Source organism: Chamaea fasciata, unplaced genomic scaffold (assembly GCF_029207755.1).
Source record: "Chamaea fasciata isolate MVZ Bird 193981 ecotype frontalis unplaced genomic scaffold, bChaFas1.0.hap1 SCAF_4, whole genome shotgun sequence".
Lineage (NCBI taxonomy): Eukaryota > Metazoa > Chordata > Aves > Passeriformes > Sylviidae > Chamaea > Chamaea fasciata.
The window spans coordinates 24,200,312-24,206,639 of NW_027094089.1; positions in this window are offsets into that span (position 1 = coordinate 24,200,312).

The following is a 6,328-nucleotide window of genomic DNA, read 5'->3' on the forward strand; positions in this document are numbered from 1 at the left end:
GAGATGCAAGTAATCTGTGACAAGATTCTGACCAGGAGAAAGGATGTGGCCCAATGTTAATCATGAAAGTAAATTTTAGCTATTATATTTACACCTGGCTCCTGATAAGCACCTTGTCTTCTGATAACATGGAGGGGACAGGCCTGTTTGCTTAGCTGCTGAGCTCTGAAATTTTTTAGTTATAAATGCATATAGACAAAGTCTGTCTTGGTGGAATTAAAGGAACAATCTGACTGTGCATCTGACCAACAAAACTAACTTCTGTGTAGTTTTTAAGTCAATGTAAATTGAACAGTTCCATGGAACAATTCAATTGGCAGCAAGGCCGTGGTTGGTAAGCACAGTTGGGCTGTTTCTTGGTTCTGATTGTTCTCCCCCTTCCAACAGCACTTCATATGGATTTGCGGAGAGGAACGGTGCTCTGCGGCTGTGCCCACTGGAGTCTGTCCTGATGCCCAGTGAGGCTGGTCGGAAGCATAGTGTTCTCTCCTCACCCCAGGGGCATGGAGAAATACCTGAAAAAACTCTGCTACAGAGGGCCCCCGTCCCCTCTAACTTGCTTCCCAAATGACTGGAGCCCAGACTTGCGGGCGGCGTCCTTCGCGGCCGTTCCTGCACCAGCTGCCCTGCAGGAGGAGGGAAGGCTGCGGGACGCTGGGAGCTCCCGGGAGCCGCCGCCGGGAGGCGGGGAAATGGCGCGGCCGCTGAGAGCAGCAAATGGCGGCGCCGAGGGGGCCGGTGGCCGCGGCCGCGTCCGGGAAGGGCCTAGCGGAGCCGGGTGGAGGCGGCGGGAGGCAGCCGGCGTCCCCCACAGGGAGCTCAGCCAAGGGCCAGGGGCTGCGGGCCGGCGGACGAGCCTCCCCGCCGGCCTCTGCCGTAATCCTGCCGGCGGTGTTTTGTTAGATTCAGTAGCAGCGCCTCTACTAGCAGTAGTAGCTGCTGTTTTACACTGTGTTGGTTTGCCTAGAGACGAGGTACACTGGCAAAGTGGAATCATGGAGACACTCCAAACCCACCCGGACGCCTTGCTGTGTCACCTGCTCCAGGTGATTTGCCTTGGCAGAGGCTCGGGCTGGATGATCTCCAGAGGCCTTCCAACCCTGCCTAGAGAATCTGCGGGGTTTTCACGAAGAGATGACTGGGGCAGCATCCCGCATCTTCTTAGTGCCGAGCCGTGCTCAAACCCCTCAGGGCTACGTGTGAGTCCCCCAGGTTTCAGTTGTTATTTAAATGCAGATTGATTGAGGCAAACACGTGTTTTATCTGATACCCTCTCACACCTGGGGCTAACTGGTGCCTGAGGCAACAAACGCTTTGATTCAAAGGAATTTTATCCCGTGTTTGACCTACAAAATACACTACAAATTCCGTGGGAGGAGCAGGGACATGCTGCCGTATTTTCTGGGCTGGGTTGTTAATTCCTTGAACAGTGCAGTCGGTGTTCCTTCAACTTCAAAGCCGGGAGGGACAGTCCCCGTCAGAGCAAACCCGTCCTTTCGGGACCTGCTCCTTAAGGATGTAATCTGGTATCTCAATTCATCTAATTCAGATAGATTTGTTGACATCATGGGTGCAGAGGTGTTCCAGCCTGTTCAGGTGGTCCCAGTTAAGGAAAAAAAAAATGGTGCTTGTTACCAAAGAGAGACAAGTATTTGCTCAGGTATATTCAAAAAACAAACAAACAAACCTGAATTTAAGAAATATAATTCAATCAAAAAGGGTCCTAAACATATGTTTTTTCTTGCACTAAGTAATTTCTTTTAAAATATTTTGTCAGACCAACAGCAGTTTCAGGGCCTAAGCAATCTCATTAATGGAAATGAGCAAATAATTTGGTTGAGTTTATTTATTTTTCCTGAACATTTTAATTTTATCATCTGGTGCCTTTCGTTCAATGACAGTTGTTTTCTAGACAGTACTTTATCCAACAAATGGAGGTGAGGACTTTAGGATTTAGTTCGTCCTAGATAGTCTGTTTGGAAATTAGGAAATAAAATACCTGAACATGCCAAGAGCTCCTATTCTTACAGTTGCTCGTTTGGGATCTTTTCAGAGTGTTGTTTTTAAAATTGCTGCTCTGGGGGTGTTTTAAAGAGTTGCCCAGTTGTGGAGTCCTTAGCTTTGCCAGATGGAAAAACAGTGATTTTGTGAACTAACACAGGATCTGCACTATTGCAAACACAAATAATTCATTATAATACATTCAAAAGTACTGATTCTGTTTTGAAGGCAATTAAATTGCACTGGAAGATAACTGGGTTTTTCATACTGCAGCCACATTACAATAAACTGATCTGTTGGGCCTTTGCTAAAAACGATTTTTGTTTGATCCCTGTAGGTTGAACTTCATGGCAGGATTTTCTGGACTTCACCACTGAGAAAATGCTCTGGAGTGGGGCCACTGCAAGTTCCCACTCCACGAGGTACAGACCCAAGGAAATGCAGCCTTTTGGCAGCTGTAGTGCTTTATCTGGGGGAGGTACATGTGACAGAGATGCTTGTAAGATATATGTTAAGAAGTTGGTCTTTGTGGGAGGATTTACGGTTGTTGCTCTTTTTTAGAGGCCAGGTTACACTGAGACAGAAGAACACAACAAAGGACAGCACATGATTTTGAACCATACTGACAAGTGATGGGATTAGCTCCTTACAGCTGGAACATCACACAATTTCTTCATGGCCAGTTTTAGCCTCCACTGTTGTTCCAAAGCTCTAGAAGTTGGGCATGTCTGCGTTTTGGTTTTTTTGGGGTTTTTTTTTTTGTGTTTTTTTTTTTTTTTTTTTTTTTTTTTTTTTTTTTTTCTGATGTTTACTGTGAGTCAGGAAATAAACTTCAACCTTTGAAGTTCTTGGCTAACACTGAGAAAATCTCCAGCATGATTCTTCTGTGTGTTTGGAAGAAAATTGTCCTTAATGCATAGAGAGCTCTCTCTTAGAACACTTGGCAAATATTATTTAGCTCAGCCTCTAACTCTTCCTGTGACGTACCTAAATGGCTTTTATTTTCCCCCTTTTAAATTCTTTTTTTCAGTGTTTTTTGTGGTTACACAGACTAAATAATTCTGCAAGCATCCAGTAATGGAACTGAAAATACTGTCCAGTTTTCTGACTTTCTTTCCTGAAGCATGAAACCAAAGGCTCTTCTCGTTGCAAGGAAAACAAGTTATCAAAAAAGGTAACTCCAAAATAGAAATCAGTGTATCGCTTCCTTGAAATATGAGAGGACTATGCCTAGTATGGGAAGTAAAGGGTAATACTCACTTTCTTGTGTTAAAAGAATAAACACAAACTTACTCAGTACCCTGGAAGATTACTTGGAAACCACTAATATTTTCTAAGAAATTATACATTTCAGATAGCATCCAGGAATTTTCATTGCTTTTAGCATTAGTGAAATGACCCTATCTTTCTGGTTGTGAATTGTCATTTTAAGATGCAGAGAGAGTTAGAGAGTCTATACATCTGCAATGAAATCATTGAAAGGATGACTGTGCCAGTGATAAATCTTACTAATGCTGCATGGAGACAGATCTGCTCTGTGCGGGGTGGATTACTGGGGTACATTTTCTGATGGTTGTCATGGCGATCATAAATCTGTGCAGCTGTACAGCAGTGTGTTAATCTGCGCGTGCAGTGTAATCCAGTTTCCAAATTAGGTTGTCAGTTCTGAGTAGATTGATAACAGCTGGATTAAATGCTCTCCATTCACTTCACTGGAAATCGTGCCCAGAGTCCAGCCAATACACCTCTGATCTTCTCAGAAAGACACAGTGTAATACCATGGAGCAATTCTGTGTTATGGCAGTGTATGACTTGCCTCAGTGTCCCAAGCCCCATGTTTTTCAGCTCTTTATAATAATTGTTCTCAGTCTGAATTATTATGTAATTTATGTTTTAGAGATTGTTATCAGAAGTGTAAGGACTCTTTAGTCCCTCATTAAGATAATCTGGTTATTACACTGTGCAGCAATGCGTGCTGATACTATCATGACTTTTAAAGCTCTAATTGCAAAATAAGAATGTGTTTTATCTGGAAGGAACTTGGAAAACGTATTACCTGTAAGGCAATTAGAGTGTGCTTGAGAACTCATCTGTCTTTGAACAATTGAGGACAACTACTACTGGTGTGACCTGATCCCTCTTTTATTATTTTGCAATCACTGTATTTTATTATTTCACAATTACTGTATTAATTACTTCCACTGCATTTCCTGTAGCTTGCTGAAATGTACTTATGAACTTCAGTGTTTGAGAAAGTTCTCACAAAGTCAAGGTGAGCAGGCTCAGTTCGTATGTGTAGGGTCGCCTCTTTGAGAGGCTGTGTTTGTGTAAAATGACAGGCCTGTCCTCTACAGCAGGCCTGTAGATAGGGAAGTTTTTTTGATAGCACAGTTGAAAAAATCCATTTTTCTTCATCCCACAGGGGCTGATTGTACTGCCAGTTGTCTTCTCTGCCCTGCCAGACCACCGTGAATTGAGCTAATTGTGGGCTGAGAGGAGCAGAATGAAACTGGGGTCATAATTACAGACAGAGAATGTAACAGTGTTTCTCATTTTCAGTTTCATTTTTACACACAATAGATGGTATAAGTTTGGGGTTTTCTCTTTGGTTATTGATTCCACAGAATCCTCATTTAATAGCTTGTTTTTCCAGAACTCAGGCTGAAGTCTATTTCAGCTCATGTCCAAGTCCAAAAATTATAGTGTAGGACTGAGCCTGGGGCTCTGCTCCTAAATAAAGTTCCACTTCTCTGCCCAAGCATGGCATAATTGCACCAAAAGAGAGCTGATCACTGAGCAGTCAGTGTGTAATTCCCAGTGGCACATTTCCATTAGCAATGAAAAATAGGGAAGTCTTGCTATACTTAACTCTCAGCAGTGTGCAGGGTTGTTTAAGATACCAAAAAGCATGCCACAAGGAGCACAGGGATTTCAGTTTTCCGGGGATGTTCAGCATTGCACAGCTGCAGCACCACACTGGGCACAGATACTGCAGACCTCTGTGGCTGTACATGTTGTGTCCTTCTGCTTGGAAGGGAGCACATTCAGCCTGGGCTTCCTTTACCTGTGGTGCTGCAGCGAGGGCAGAGGGCAGCTGCACTCTCATCATTAAGGGCTTGTGTTTGTAACTGGAACTGCATTTCTGCAGGTGTCACCCGCAGGCTGGGGCTGCACCTGGGGAGCTGCCCTGAGGCTGGGGGGACATCCATGACAGCCCGAAAAATGCTCAGATTCTGCAAGGATCAGATTTTGAAAAAAAAAAATCAAAGGAAGGTAGTTCAGAAGTAGTACTAGTGCAAAGTGTCAGCGTTTCTGCAGAATATGAATGGCTTTTTTTTATCTTAATTTGAAGTGTAACCAGCTCTGTTTGGAGATTTCTCATGACAGCAGTTCATTTGTAACTAAGACTGACAACTTTTTGCAGAAGTAATGATTTTCTAAAGTATTTTATTTCCATGTCTTTGTTCTTCCTTAAGGTTTTTTTTTTTTTTTTTTTTTTTTTTAAGTCCCTCATGCTTTTCTGTTCCAACCCCCTTTTGGCTACTTGATATCACTTCAAACTTTGCTAAGTGGAAAAAAATTAAATGCAGGTTTCTCTTAAGAATCAAAGAGCAGGAGCATCAGTAAAAGCTGGGTTTGGCCTTTTTCCAGGTGTGGATTATATCATCCTCTTTACTGGTGTTTAGTGACCCAGGAACCGGTGACTGTCTAAGAACGTTTGGTAGAAAAAGAAAAGATTGAAGTTAAGAAATATCTGTAGCCCTAAACATCACATGAAAATGTAAACGTTAAGCAAAGTATATTGAAAATTTATGGGAACATATATATAGATGCTGAAACTTCTGTTCTTAACAGAACAGACACATTGAAACTGAGGCCTTGTTATTGCTAAGTATCGCATTACTTTTATTTGAGTGTCTTCCATAGAGCTGTGCCCATAAACCTGATGTTGAGAAATTATTTCTTAACTTTTCTTCATATGAGAGTGTGATAGTTGCATACATAACTTTTTTGTGTAAATTGCTACATGGATCTGTATCACAATCATTGAATTGCCCTCTCTCCAGCTTTCTAGAAATTTGCTTTAATGGTTTTCAATGCTTGTAGGATAGTTGAGCAGTGACAGTATGTTCTAAGACTGCATCTGAATTCTATCTTCTGGGTTCAGGACTGGGATTCATATACGCCACTAAGGTCTGAGTAAGTTCCCCAGTCATGAGACTGTTTTTCAGAAGTTTTCTCTTTTGACCTGGGTTCTGTTGGCTTTGTTTATTTTGTTTAAAAGCATACAGAACTTGTTTTTGTCCAGGTGCACCTACTGAAGCTG